This window comes from Mycteria americana, chromosome 22, assembly GCF_035582795.1.
Source record: "Mycteria americana isolate JAX WOST 10 ecotype Jacksonville Zoo and Gardens chromosome 22, USCA_MyAme_1.0, whole genome shotgun sequence".
In the NCBI taxonomy this organism is placed as follows: Eukaryota; Metazoa; Chordata; class Aves; order Ciconiiformes; family Ciconiidae; genus Mycteria; species Mycteria americana.
The window spans coordinates 3,351,301-3,365,354 of NC_134386.1; the positions used below are offsets into that span (position 1 = coordinate 3,351,301).

The 14,054-nt window shown below is 56.9% G+C and overlaps 1 long non-coding RNA gene across 3 annotated transcripts in view; it reads left to right on the forward strand.

The window, feature by feature from the left end:
- The window catches only part of LOC142419742 (uncharacterized), a 38,356-nt gene extending 28,864 nt beyond the window's left edge, over positions 1-9,492 (forward strand). For all 3 annotated transcript variants that reach the window (XR_012778626.1, XR_012778627.1, XR_012778625.1), the window contains 2 exons: positions 6,031-6,247; positions 6,728-9,492. This is a non-coding gene — a long non-coding RNA (uncharacterized LOC142419742). The remainder of the gene's footprint in view (positions 1-6,030; positions 6,248-6,727) is intronic.
- Positions 9,493-14,054: the final 4,562 nt, after the last annotated feature.

Genomic DNA, 14,054 nt, shown 5'->3' on the forward strand with positions numbered 1-14,054 from the left:
AAGGTGACCTCTTGCATTCCTCCTGTCCAGCTCCATCCCTTCGCTCCCTTTCCTCCGCTCGGCGCAGCTGCGCTCCTGAACAGCGCTGCTCTACGCGGCGAGGCAATGCAAGGCGCCCGTCCTGCCTGCTGTAAACCTCCGGTCCACGAGGACAGAAGCCCACCTGGTGCAGCATGCTCGCCCTTTGCAGAGGGCAGCTCTCCAGCCAGACTCGCTGCAGGCTGACACCCAGCCGGAGATACCTCGCCGAAGCAGTGGGACGGGGTAAGGGAACTTGACCAAGACCACACAGGGGCTAGCAGCCTTGCTTGGAGTAGATCCCAAATCCCTAGGCTAGTTTGCCACCCGCAGGGCCACGCTACCTCCCTTGGGCAAGGGGAAGTTTCCCTAGGACAATCCTTTCTTCTCGTCAGCCGTCTTCTTTTTTTTTTTTTTTTTTCTTTAATTAAATTAAATTAAATTTCTGTAGCATCTTTTTTTTTATTATTATTATGTACCTTAGGCATTGCTCTGAGTCCATCGGGGCGAGTTGTATAACACACTGAATAGACAGGTTGACTATCTGCCCACTCCTCCTCCCTTCCCTCCCCCTCCTCTCCTCCGGCCACCCTAGAGCTACGCTGCACTAAATGTGCTTCAGTTTCATCAATCCCCAAGCTGCACATCAAAGGCCGCGTTTGCTTAGCTGCGCGCTTCCCTGGCAGGCTTCAGGGATTAATCACACCCGAGCCTGCGTGAAAAGCGTGACCGTGTCACACTTGTCTCTCTCGGACGGGTGCTCTTCTGGTTATCTTACAGCAAAACTAACTTGGCTGTTGGCCTTTATGGATGTGCCGTTTCCATTTTTATTTCTTTGGGTTACCAGCCACGATCGAGGTTGGCTGTAGGTGCCATACAAGCATAGCGGAAGACGCCATTACACGTAGTTAATGAACATCCTTGATTTATTCAAGTTGCTGTAGCAGCCAGGAGTCCCTGGTACAAATCCAGTGTCCTGCCAGGCAAGCAACAAGAAGTGCTTTCTGCCCCTAGAGCTCTGTAGCCTGGTAGAAAATGAGAAAAATGAGTGGATACCTCCTAGGGAGCCTAAAGAACCATGAGACGGTAACAGCGGTTGCGTGATCGGTGTCTGCCTCCATCCACCCCCATAACAGGAGCTGTCAGCTTCAGAGGCTCGCTGGCCACCATGAGAAGGTTTAAAGCACCATTTGGAGAAGAGCGAAGCCCCTGCAGAGTGGGCTGGCACCCGGAGATGACACTCGGGAGTTGCCTGTGTGCTGGTGACAGCCCTGCGCTGCCAGAGATTCGCATGGGCTGTGTTTGTACCCTCAGAGAATGAGAAGCAGGAGCCAAAACTGCAGCTGGATGGGAGCGAGGATCCTTTCATTAACTTCAGCTGCTGCCTGGGTACAGGCTGGTGTTGAGCTGACCTCTGGGAGGGACCCAGGGAGTCTGCTCTGCTTTGCTTGGGTTGCACTGCCTTTCCTCATATCCTGAGTGGCCTTTTCCGTAGCTGCCTGCGATAGCAGCGATGCTACGGCGTGGAGAAAGCTGGACTTCACCCGGAGTGCACAATTCGGTCAGGGTTTTCCTGGAGATTGACGCCGCATGTGCAGAAATGCTCACAGAGATTAGCGTTAGGATGGGATTGTAGCCTGAATTTTTTGTGTACTTGGGCATCATCGCTGGCAAAAGCATTAGCTCACAGTTGCAGAAAGAAGCCCCAAGAGAGAGCAGGGCTCTGTATTGAGAAACAGGCACTGCCCCAGGGAGCTTGCAAAAAAAGCTGGGAGGGGAAGTAAACACAACAGAGCAGGGCTGGGATTGCAGCACACTCCCCGCGGCCCCGTCCGGCAGCCTACACACGGGGCCCCAGTGCCCTCCCGGCTGTTTAACGCCCGGCACCGACCGGCCTGTGCTGCTGCGGCACTGGGGGACGGAAAACACTGGGACCCCAGATTGCAAGGCAGGCAGCCTGCAGTAGGAAAAGGAGGTGCCAGGGCTGTGAGGCTGAGCAGATGTGATTACCTCCACCCGCTCGAGGCAGTCTGAGGATGGAGAAGCCCTTGGCGGCTGCAGGACCTGTCGGTAGCAGTTAGCAGGGACGGGGCAGAGTTGGCCATTTCCAACGTGCCTGCTGTGGTGGGGAGCTGGAGCAGTTGGCTTGCAAAGCCCGAGGGATGTGTGGGGCACGCTCCTTGAGCCCCAGGGCTTGGGGGCCACACAGCTGTGCTGGGGGAGAGGAGATACCTGGATGTCTTAGGAGGATGCGGCTTTGGACCAGCGCAGCCTGAGCTGCCTGCAGTATACCCAGGAGGATGCCTGGGTACCTGCAGGCAAGGCCAGGAGAGGTCCTGCAGGATGCAGGCAGGGGAGGATTACAGCAGATGAAGCGATACCTACGGCCACTGGAAGGCTGTGCGGGATGATCTCCTTCCCTAGCTAATTTCCAGCTCCCAGTTTAAATCCTCTGCGCTTCCTCTCTTCCTTGACAAGATAAAGATCCTGGGCACGCAAGGGTGAACACCCTGCCGTTGCGTCCTCTTCCCCAATCAAACCAGGCATCGAGCGATGCCTCTCCCCGTGTGCGCCATGGGGAACGGGGAGATGACGGGGAAAGAGGAGGTGGCTGCCTTCCTGTGGGTGTGTTTTCCAGAGCAGGAGAGAAACCAAGACGATCAGACACCAGCCAAACAAGGTGACTATGTTGTGAGGAATGCAGACACGGGCTCTGTTCATGTGTGAGATGCAGAGACGAGATAGAGGGGTAGCTGCAAAAGGCTTTTGCCGGCACAGCCACGACACTGGCTCCTGAAAGGGAAGAGGAAGGGTCACTCTCAGCATCTCCGACCAGAACGAAACAACGTGAAAGCGGCGTGGGGTTCATCTGCGAAACTCATTGCCACAAGACGCTATTGCGACCAACAGCTTAGCAGGGCTAATAAAGCTTTTAGAGAAGTATTGAGATAGCAGGAACAGCCAGAGTTTTAAAATAGTAAGTTGTAAAAAGATAAAGAGGTTGGGTACAGATAAAATCTTCGTGCCTGAGCGCGTAAATGGCAGTGCAGAAGACGAAGGGACAGGCAGCAGCTTACTCTGGGGCAGGTAATCCCCAAACCACTTCCTTTAGGGTTCCCAGAGGAGGAACCAGAGGAATCCCCAGTCTCATCCTGGAGTAGTTCTCCTCCTTCGTGAGATTTTTCTGTGGTAATATTGGATTTACTCTCCTGATAGGGCAAGGATCCATCTATCGGCTTCTCTAGGATGAAACAGGTCTTGATACCGACATGGCAAAGCCCGGTTCCCTCTGGGGCTGGAAAAAAAAGACATTTGTGCAGAACTTGTAGGGAGTTTGTTGTCAGGATGCCTGCCCGTGTCAGCTGGGGCTGAGGCTGGCTAACAAGCCAGCAAGTCCTGCAAGGGAACGGGCCAGCAAATGCGGAGTGAACACATGAGATTCCTTTTCTCTGGAAACTAGGCCAAAAAAATGGTGTGCGCCCAGCCTGCGGAGCCAGCAGTGGGAGGCTGGCTGGAGACGACCCTGTTCCTCCCAGACTGGGGCTTTGGAGCTGGGACTTTCCTCTCTGGATATCAACCAAGCCTCGCTTCTCCCCTCTTAGGGTTTTGGGAGGCAGATGGCATGGAGGGATGAGCAGAGCAGCGGGTGCTGCCAGCACGGGAGAGGTGATGGGGAGCAGGAGGCAGCGGAGGGCAGTGCTCCCCCGAGGCGGGCCGGCTGGTGGCTCGGCAGGACCCTGCACCTCTGCTCCTGCCGCAAAAACAGGGAGAAGGATCCTTTACCCTGCCTCTGGCCTCCAAGTAGAGCTGAGGAGACTGGGAAAAGTTTCCTGTGTTTTTCGAAAGTGAGCAGTTTGTCACGTCCTGTGTTATGTGAGTATTTACGCCTCTGTGCCTGCCCCTGTGCTCAATTCCCGGCTGGGGACCTGCAGGGGCCATTCTGAATTCGGTTCAGACGCAGCCCGGTGCGGAGACGAGCCGCACACGTACTCGGCCCCATCCGCCTTTGATCTTAAGCTCTGTCAAGAAAGATGCTTTGGCAGGAATCTTGCCCATCAAGTACCATCCATAGGCGGCTGTAATGTCACGGCCGTGACCAAGCCCTGACAGCTCCAGGAGCTGAGGTGTTGCCAGGTTTAAGCCAAGCCTCCACCTTCTGCCCTTAGGCTGGAGGCAGGCTCCTTTCTGTGCTGTGCAAAAGCTCAGGGCTCCCTGCTCCTTTGCCTGGTGAATTCAGGGCTCGTAGCTGCTTTCAAGCATTGTCACAGGTTGGAGGAGCTGCCACCGATGCCCTGAGCCCCGGGTCCGGCTGTGCGGACGCTGACCCGCTGCCAAGTCCCGGCTGGCGGTAGGAGCTGCTGCATGCTCCGAGCCGCTGAGGAAGAGGATGGGATGCTGCTGCCTGAGCAGAGAGGCCGAAGCTTGCCCATCGCATCCTCAGATGAGCCAAGCCCTTGCTCCTCCCTGTGCCCCCGGGTGCGGGTACCGCTGGGGTGTCCCGGGGTCCCACTTGGGGTACCAGCGCATCTGTGCTCCTTCACCCCCCACCCCACCCCACCCCACCCCTCTTCCTAAATAATCCCGAAAGTGGCTTCCTTCCCTCGGCTCGGGGTGGGGAAGCCACTAGATGGCAACGTTACCTGCAGTCTGGCCGCCTCTCCCGGGATGGAGCGGGGCCGGGGGCCGGGGATGCTCCCGGAGCCGCGGGCACCGGGCAGCGCTGCCCCGGCCCCGGCCCCGGCCCCGGCCCCGGCCCGGCGGCAGCCGGAGGGTCACCTCTTAGCTGGGACTCAGCATCGTGCGTAAAGAAAACGAGTTACCTTAAAAATCCCTCCAATTCCAGCTCATTGCTTTCGTCTTTACCAGCGAACTGGCTGCGGCGGCGTGAGATGTCGCATCGCCGGGCAGAGAGGTGACGGCACCAGCACGCGTGGACTCGTACGCACAGACGCGTTCACGTACACGCGTGTCGCCATCCCTGGGGACCCTGTTTACCTGCAGAATTTCTCAGGCAATCCCCAAACGGTCTCTTGCAAACATGGCTGGGTTTGGCTTTGAGGAACGGTTTTGGTGCGTGCAGCGTGGCCAGCAGAGACCCTTCAGTGCTCGTTACGGTTTCTGGGAGTTGGTGTCACCGCTGTGGCTGGGAGCACTGATTTTGTTGGTGGTGAGGGCTTTTAGGCATGACCGAATCAAGCTGGCTTTAAACCAGCCAGCGCAGGAATGCACAGCAGCATGTAACCTGCCAGGAAACACCCCGTGCCTTTCCCTGCTCCCTTCAGCTGTCATTGCTGCCCACGTTATATCAGTGCTGTAGTCCAGCCCTGTTACGTGAAGGGCTTTAGACCTGATCGGGTGGGTAGGGCAGGTGTGAAAAGCCATCCAGTGTTAACCTGGGCTTGTTCCCTTGGAAAGGCTGCTGGGAGCCCGGCGGTGCCTCGGGCACGGTGCCCATCTCTGCTGGGCCACGTCCCACTGGCCAGCAAGTTCCTGCAAGCAGAGAAGTTACTGACCTCAAGCCTGCACCTTTGCGTGCCTCAGTTTCCCTATGTGATGATCCTTCCCTGCTTCTCCTAAAACAAGGAAGAGGAAGAGGATGGAGGAGCATGGGGCACACTTCTCCCAGGCAGCCAGCTGGCCTGAATGGGAATGCTAATTAACTGTCCGCCACATTGGGGCCACGGTGCACGAGGAAATGAAACTACAGTGTGGTATGGAAGAACAGCCCTGGACAGAAAAGGGGTGTGCTGTTCACCCAGGGAAAGATTTATGGGAGTCCTGAGCCGGAGCTTATAGGACTACAAGAGGTAATATAATAAACGCTGGAGGATAGAGCCATGTCTTTCTCCACGAGGCTGCAGAGCCTGGAGAAGAAGGGCCATGGTGGACTGGGATGGGGAGGGAGGCGGGAGCACTACCCTGCCAATAGCTCTGCCCTCGCTCCTGAAGTCCTCCAGTTTCCAGCGCGATGCCTCCAGGTTGGTCAGTATTATTTTTCTTCCTTTTTTTAAGGTTTTTATCCCTCCTCAGTCTCCACCCGCTGCCCTTCAAGCTCTGAAAACTGCAAGTTTGGAAACCAGCCTTTGTCACAGAATCGCCCACGTTCTTCCAGCTGCAAACCTCCCCGCCATGTGCCCCGTGGTTGAAGCCTCCGAGAGGAGCCCCAAGGGTGAGACAGCACACGCTGAGCCGGTCCCAGGAGAGATGCCATCACCACGGCACAGGAAAGGTGAGTTTTGGGCCAAGGGGAAGGAGCAGAGGCCAGGAGGTCTCAAGTCCCAGGTGCCTCCTCGTGGCTCCTCCGCAGCGGAGAGCGCGATGGTGCTCATCCACAAGGTCCTGCCCGCTCTGCCCTCTCCACCGCCCTGGCAGGGTTGCAGGTCTTTCCAGCCTCCGCGCCTCCCTGTGTGACTAACAGAGCTGGCCGGCTCCCAGGGGTGTCAGTCCGGGACCCCAAACAACCCCAGGGAGCCAAGAGGAACAGGAAAGACCAGAGTCTCCTTCCTCATCACCCTCCTCCTCCTCGCTGCCTGCCAGCTGCCTTCCTGGGCCAAGGGGTGGCCCTGGGTGGCCCCATCTCCCGCTGGCCCAGACGGGAACGGCCGCTCCCTATTACTCACGGGGATGATGTGGGGGGATGCAGGGGCGGAAAATCGGAGTAAATGGAAAGCGGGCACTTGCTTCTGACCTTGTCTTCCCATCACCGCAGCTGGAGCTGAGCTCAGCCAGACGCCCCGGCGCGAGGCCACGGGTGGCAGGCGGCTGGCGAGGGGACACGGTGCTCGGCTGCGAATCTCCGTCCGGAGCCGGGACAGGCTGCTGGGGGACGTGGAGGTGAGAGCGAGCGCGCAGCTGCTGGGCCCCCATCTGTACAGACGCGCACACGTGCCGGAGAAATGCACCGGTCCGTGCATGCACGCACACGCATGCAGAAGTGCCTTCAACATCGGCCCATGCAGAGCTGTGCTCGAACACCCTTATTCAGCGGTCCCCGGGTGTCTGGCACCCGTTGGGGGGATGCTCTGCCCCCCAAGAGAGGTGCACGTGGCTCCAGCAGCTCAGCTACCTCCCTGGGGGGAAGACGGCTGCAAAGGGGAGGGAGATGGGGCACAGGAGCTGAAAAACAGAAGTCTGAATTTGAGCTACAACCTGAGATAAACCTCATTTTCCTGCTATTTGCACTGAAAACTGGCTAAGGCTGTGTCTTAGGCATCTTCAGAGATGTCAGTAAGATGTGTCTTCACCCCGTGCCCTGGGATTCCCCCTCAGCACCCCCACCCATCCCTCTGCCGTGGAGGGGCTAGTTCTTTCCAGACTCATCTTATGACAAAAAATAAACCCAAAAGTAAGGTGAAGGAAAACGTGCCCTAGCCGTGCTGGAGGTTGTCTGAAAATCTTCCTTCCACTCCTGGGTCCTCGCGTGCTCTGAGCCCTTCTCCAGCTCTGGTGGTACAAAGCCGCCTTGAAGCCAAACCCACCCACAGCCCGAGATGATGATCACCCACCCCAAGCTTTCCAAAATCGGGACGATTATCTGTATTTCCCAACAGCAAGGTTTTCTGGCATGATGGCCGGACCGTACAAGTGAATTTGCAGGTCATGGTGCCACGATTTCAAATCATTTTCCAATCTAGCTTCTGTGGGCTGGAGAAAGACTCACTTCCCATCTCAAAGGCTTTTTGGAGCACCCAAATTTACTAACGTTAGTATTCAAAACTTCGCTTTGCCAAAAGCCTAAGCTGAGTTTCCACGAGGTTGTCCATAGATGGGGCAGGAAGGACCAGAGACTGGAGAGCTCGGGAAGGCTGGCATCTTCTTTGCAGAAGGCAGCCACGTATTTTTACAGAAAATGCATCTTTCAAGAAAAATCTTTGGACGGGAAGGACTTGGGCTGACTGTGACTCTGAGAGGGTGTGAGATGTGGACCCTCGCTGCTTTTCAGGTCTCAAAGGTGGGGCAAATCCAGCTGGTGGGAGGGGAGCTGGGGAGCCACGGGGGTCCCCTGTCCCACGTAAACGTCCAAGCTGCTAGTTATTATGGGATGGACGCATATACCTCTGCAATATTTTAATTAGAAATTCTGCCCGGGTCAAAGTGAGCAGATACGTTCCTGGCAAAAATAATTATTTCCAATGAATCAACATTTTCCTATTAAAAAAAAAAAAAAAAAACCCACAAAACAAGAAACTCCCAAACCCTCCTTCAGTCACTTTTACTGCCCAGTGCTCCGCTCGGGGCGAGGTGGCAGCTGGACTCGAACCCACGGGCGCATTTTGGGCTACGAACTGGATGAAATGGGACCCCTGGAAAGCCCAACCGCAACCAGGTGGAATTTTCCAAACCGATGGCGAGACAAAAGCTCAGCCGACCTCCTCGCTGGCAAATCTCTACTGGGGCACGTTCAAAGGGAGCGGTGCCCCCGGTGCCGCCCACCCTCCCGGGACCAGGAGGAGGTGAGATTGAACTGCTGGTTAACGCCGGCGATGCCTCCCCGGCTTTGTGCCGAGCGGGATTGGGTTACGGGGCTGGGGCTGGGAAAGCTCCTCCGCAGGTCACAGGTGGATTAAGGAATTCCAGTCCCCATTCAGTGCCCGGTGAACCACAACTAATATGGGAGCTGTAAAGAGCAGGGGCAGGCGAGATGGGAGGTGTTGAATGGGAAAGGCACCTGCAAGGGAGGGCGATGTGAGCCGGACTGCTGGAATCCAGCGGGCGGTGAGGAAATGGTGTGATTTGCCATCAAACCCGGCCGCCACCTGCTTTTTTTCACCTTTGAAGAGGGGCAGCCAGGGAGAGCCCTGAGTGAAGGTGGCAGGGTGGCGGGGGGGGGGGGGCGGTTCACGTGTCACCTCCGTAATGGGGACGCTTCCAGGGAAAGGAAAAATAATCCCCCAGCGCAGGTGGATTGCTGCGCTGGGTCAGAGCCAGGCTACGTCCCGGGCACGGCCGGAGGTGGGCATGGAGCCTGCGAGGGGCTGAAGGAAGGGAGCCTGAAGAGCGTGGTGCCGGCCAGCGTGGTGGGATGCGGGCAGGTCTCTGAGGAAGACGTGGACCTCCCAGCGAGGATGAGGACCTGATACACCGAAAGGGCTGAGAGACGGAGAGGGAGTAGCCAGGGTGTAGGAGATGGTGAAACCCCGAGTCCGTGACAGTGCTGACGCAGACCAGGCGAGAGCCTCTTTTGCCTGTTAAAACGCCTGTCTCCTCCAACGCCTCCGCTGAGCCACGTGGCTCCAGCCGGGCATCGCCCCGCCGAGCCCGGGACGCAGGCTGGGCTCTCTGCTTGTCCGAGGTTGGTTGCCCCTTGCTCCAGCCCAGTCCGAGGGGGTTTGGGCTCGGGGAGCACCCTGCGCCTGAGCTGGGCACCCAGCCCACCAGTTTGAGCTGTTTGGGGACACGCGGCTGTCAGGGGAGCCAGCGACGGGACGGATGCCTGCTCCCAGCATCTCTGAAGTCAGAACAAGGCTGCAGGGGACGGGACGGGACGGGACGGGATGGGACGGGACGGGACGGGACGGGACGGGATGGAATGGGACGGGATGGGACGGGACGGAATGGGACGGGACGGGACGGGATGGAATGGGACGGGATGGGATGGAATGGGACGGGATGGGACGGGACGGAATGGGACGGGATGGGATGGGACGGGATGGGATGGGACGGGATGGGATGGGATGGGATGGGATGGGATGGGATGGGATGGTCCCATCACCAGAGCCTGGCCTTGGGAGGGATGCCCCAGCGCCGCAAAGACCCCAACAACGCCACGTCCCCTGGGGCAGATCCTCCTGGCCGTGCCTGGGGAGACTTTTGCACCCAAGAGCCATTGGAGAGGCAGCGACCTCTACACCCTGCTCCCCAGGAGACTCCTAGGCGCCTCTTAATAGGACTTTAATTATACATTTACAGTCACCATTTTTTTTCTCCCTCTCTCTCCCTCTTGAGTTCAGCTTCCCCAGAGATGTAAATACGCGGCGCGTGCCGCGGGGATTGTCAGCTCCACTAATGACCACCTGCGAGCGTGCTGGGGAGGGAGGACGGTGGCATGGGGACATGTTAGGTGACACCGCCCCAACTGGCTTGGCAGTGGCTCCCCGGCTCGGCAGGGGTGTCCCTGGCCCCGGGGCGGGTGGCTCTGCCTCCAGCTCCGCAGGAAAGGACGGTGGCTCTGGGAGTCGGGGAGACGGCTGCCACGGGCCAGAAGAGGAGGACTCGGGTCCTGCAAGGGGACCAGGATGCAGGGTTGTCCCTGTGCTCGCTCTGTGCAGCGGGACGATGCTACCAGGTGACTGTTAGCCCTAGGCACTAGCTAGCCATCCGATGGAGGTGGCCACCAGACACCTCTGCCCTAGGGGGGATCCGAGCTCCAAACCTCACACCGCCAGCTCTGCCAGCGTCCGCCCTCGTGGCATCCCTTGCCAGAGCCACCCCGCCTGCCTCAGATGGTGTCCGATGCCCACGGCGCTGTCAGGTTGCTTCTCGAAGCTGCCTGTCTTCCCCCTGCAGCCCTCTGCAGAGACGCGCCTGATTTGGCAGGGACGGAGCCCCCCTTTGCGGAGGGGAGAGTCTCGGCCGAGTCGAGCATCGCCTGGCACCGCTCCGCTCTGTGAGCGGGTACCGCGGGCTCAGCCTGCTTTGAGGTGAAGCGGAGGATCGGCTTCTGCCCTTTTCCGCTTCTGGGCAAGACCCTGACTCCTTTATTCGGGCAAAAACTTACACTGAGAATTTCACTTAAGTTGAGCCTGGGAATTTAGCCCCAGAGGCTTAAATAATTCTTTCTACATGGTAAATGCAGAGAACAAAAAAAAAACAAGCCAAAAAAACAAGCAAACCAGAAACAGCAATGTAAGAGGAACAATTTCCTTTACCACTAATTTTCTCTCTGTTAATTAGCAAGAATGTGGGGTCACTGATTATAATGCTCTTAATGTCTCTCCAAACCCACACGTCCCGGCTGGGGACAGCAAGTGACCGGGCAGCACTGAGTCTCTCCGGGTCCCCTGGCAGCCTCGGCATCGCGGGGAGCAGGAGGAAATCTTGCCTGGGAAGGCTGCGTGGGTACCGGGGCTGGACTCTGGTAGCTGCCCTGCTGTTACCTCTTCTGCGGGTAAATCGAGGACTCTGACATTTTTTTCCGAGGCTTGACCTGAGCGCGCTCCCTCTGAAACTCATCGTTGGCTGCAGAGGAGAAGGGAGCCAGGCCTGGGGCTGTTAACGCGGTGTTTTTTCATCAGTGCTAAAATACAAAGCTGGAATACGGAGAACGCAGTGGGTCCAACCCAGGGAGCTTCTCCCCACTCCCCTAATGCTGTGTCCGGACCGAGAGACGAGCCCGGCATCTTCATTCCCCCAAGGACACACGCGGCCACTGTCCTTGGCACCTTCCAGCAGCAAACCCACAGGAGCGAGTCACTGGGATGGGTCAGAAAACACCCATTTCTCCAGAGATGTTGAAGCTTTTCCAATGTATTGCTCTTTTCCCTCTTAAAAATCCCTGAAATAATTTTTTTTCAGAGTCTTAACCACCAAAAAGAAAAGGACATTTTGGGAACGCTGCTTGTCATTAAAGCATTGAGGGACCTTGTGCGTGCGTTTGGGGGTTTGGGGGAAGGCTTGGGATTTCGCCAAATATGGGAAATGTCAACAGAATATATATTTTTCTCTCCAAGTATTTGTTGAGAGGTTTCTGTTCCGTCAGTAAAATATCACAGTGATTTCCCCCCCACACTTCTTCTGTTCACCTGCTCGTGGACTTTTGCCATGGGACTCCGATGTGGTTCCTCGCAAGCCACATTTGGCTCACCCCCGAGCATCCCCCATAGCCACAAACTGCATCTCGAGCTCGGTCTGACACTAAAAGCGCTTTCTGATGAATATAAATCCAGGGACGGGGGGAGATTAAATCACTCATCTGTTTTCAGCAGAGAGAGTAGGTGCAGGGGAGGACCGGGCTCCCCCCGCCGCCGAGGAGCCCTCTTTGCCAATTCGAGCGAGCGCCGCAGATTTCCCGTCGCTCGATCCCCACAACCTGGGCAACAAAGCCATTTTCTGTCCTCAGCGATGCCAAGCGCTCGCAAACGAGAACCGAACGTGCAGTCAGCCGCAAGCTCGAGCCCTTCCTCTTGGCTCTTTAAACGCTCGGCAAATTCTTCCCCCAAACCTGCAAGCCCCGACGCGTCCCGCGGCACGAGACCAGGCACCACGCATCGGATGCGGAGGAAATGGGGTCGTCCGTGCTTTCCCCTTCCCATGCACGTGTCCGCCCGCAAATGCAGCTTCTAGCGCTTGGGGGAGGCCGGGGGTGGGCTGGGGGGGTCCCAGGTGCTCCTAAAGGGTGCATCCAGGTGTTGCCTTGTGGCATCTGGATGTGGAAACGCTGCCCGGGCAGCAGCCCCGCGGGGCCAGCGGTGCCGATGCTCCCACAGCTGGAACATCCCCAACATGTGCCCCCAAAGCGAAGATCCCCCGTCCCCCCCCGCTTGCTCTGACTTGAGATCAGATCATCTCGTGCCATTTCTCCGCACCAAAAACCAAGGACAGGGATTCCTCTGTGAGTCTGCGTTCCACCGGTCGGGTCAGTGGAGTCCCTGACCCTGAGACGTTGGCCTTTCCCCAGGTTTTTACAGCGCTTCTGAGTGGCCCGGGCAGGGCTCAGGTTTCAGAGGAAACTCTGCTGTTTCTTCCCGATCCTTCACAAAAACAAAATGAAAACATCCTACAAACGGTGAGACAGCCCCCCCCCCCCCCCCCCAACCCTCCCGTCCCATCCAAATGTTTTGCTTTGAGAAAACAGAACACTTTTATTCCGCTTATTGAAAATTAAACAGGGTTTTGCTTGTTAAAAAAAGTAGCTTGATTTCAAAGGGAAAAATTACGTCTTTTCACTGCAACAAGTGACAGAAGCTTCTTCCCAGGAGCTCAGCTCTTCCTCCCGGCCAAATCAGTCCATCTCTTGGGTTTTGCCTCCCGTATACCCTCAGAGCACCCCGGCTTCAGCAGCATTGCCCCCCCCCAGCACCCGCACCCAGCGGGTGACGGCCGTGTGCTTTGCTGGGAGCACTGAGCAGCCGGCAATGGCAGGGCTGGAGCCCAGCACTGCCAGAGGAAGTCTCAACCCCAGCTTTCAACTTTCCAGCCAGGACATTAAAAAACAAAACCAAAAAGAAAACGAATGCCCCAAAAAAAGAAAAAAAGAAAAAAAAAAAAAGAAAGAAAATCTGTGGGTTTTAAATTCCATCCTTGGCCGAGCCCCTTTCCAGAGAACCATGTCAACAGGCGCTGCAGCCAGCGGGCTGGAGCGGGATGCTCGGGGGAAACGTGGGTCGTAATTCCTCCCAGCCGATGGGCAGAGAGGTGGGAGCAGAGCCGGGACGCCGGCCTCGGCGGCAGAGCATCGCCCCGGGGATGCCGACGTGCCCAGGGACTGTCCTGCGCCTGGGTGCTGCGGGTGGGTGCTCTGCCAGCGCCTGGGACGGAGGAGGATGAGGGGAAGGAAGCACCTTCGTGGGCACCAGGCACGGCTGGAAGCAAGAGGAGGCTGTGCCAGCGCCGGGGTACCGCGCCGCGCACCTCACCCCTCTAAAAACATCGCCTTAAACCCCCCCTCCTGGTTTGCCAGTGTGGCAGCCGTTAAGGCGGTCACATAGGTGCTGCCCATTTCAGTCCTAATCCCAAAGTTTATAAAGTTTCTCCTTTAGAGACGTGTGCCTGCAAGAGATTGTTTTAAAACAAATTAATCAGGTTTATTGGATCAAATTCTCCGCTGAGAGGCCAGCACTTGATGATCTCTTTGTTTAAATGCTGCATCTAGCTATTACTAACTGCCTTGTTACGTTGTTAAAGTTGCAAACCCTTAATGGGTCTCACTAAAGGGAAAATAACAGCTTCTCAAATGAAGAGCCTGCGATAGGAAAGGAAAAGATCATTTGTGCATGGAAATCGTGTAGAAAACCTGGGCCAGAACTTAATTGGGCTTGTTGTAAGGCTCACCCTTATGGGAAACTCAACCTCCAAACAGTTATCTAAAAACAAAAAAA